The 446-nt window shown below is 54.7% G+C and overlaps 1 non-coding gene across 1 annotated transcript; it reads left to right on the forward strand.

Moving 5' to 3' along the window:
* Positions 1-76, forward strand: TRNAS-AGA (transfer RNA serine (anticodon AGA)). The gene has a single exon. It is a non-coding gene; the product is annotated as a tRNA-Ser (tRNA).
* Positions 77-446: the final 370 nt, after the last annotated feature.

Consider the following 446-nt stretch of genomic DNA (forward strand, 5'->3'; position numbering starts at 1 on the left):
GCCCTGGCCAGTTGGCTCAGTGGTAGAGCGTCAGCCTAGAGTGCGGGAGTCCCGGGTTCAATTCCCGGCCAGGGCACACGGGAGAAGCGCCCATTTGCTTCTCCATTCCCCCCTTCCTCTCTGTCTCTCTCTTCCCCTCCCACAGCTGAAGCTCCATTGGAGCAAAGATGGCCCGGGCACTGAGGATGGCTCTGTGGCCTCTGCCTCAGGCGCTAGGATGGCTCTGGATGCAACAGAGCGATGTCCCAGATGGGCGGAGCATTGCCCCCTGGTGAGCATGCCAGGTGGATCCTGGTTGGGCGCATGCGGGAATCTATCTGACTGCCTCCCTGTTTCCAGCTTCGGAAAAATGCAAAAAAGAAAAAAAAAAAAAAAAAGAAAGTAAAGGGGGTCAAGAGGGGGGAGTAAAGAGGGACAAATATACAGTGACAAAAAATGATTTGACT

This window comes from Saccopteryx leptura, chromosome 1 (assembly GCF_036850995.1).
Source record: "Saccopteryx leptura isolate mSacLep1 chromosome 1, mSacLep1_pri_phased_curated, whole genome shotgun sequence".
Taxonomy (NCBI): Eukaryota; Metazoa; Chordata; class Mammalia; order Chiroptera; family Emballonuridae; genus Saccopteryx; species Saccopteryx leptura.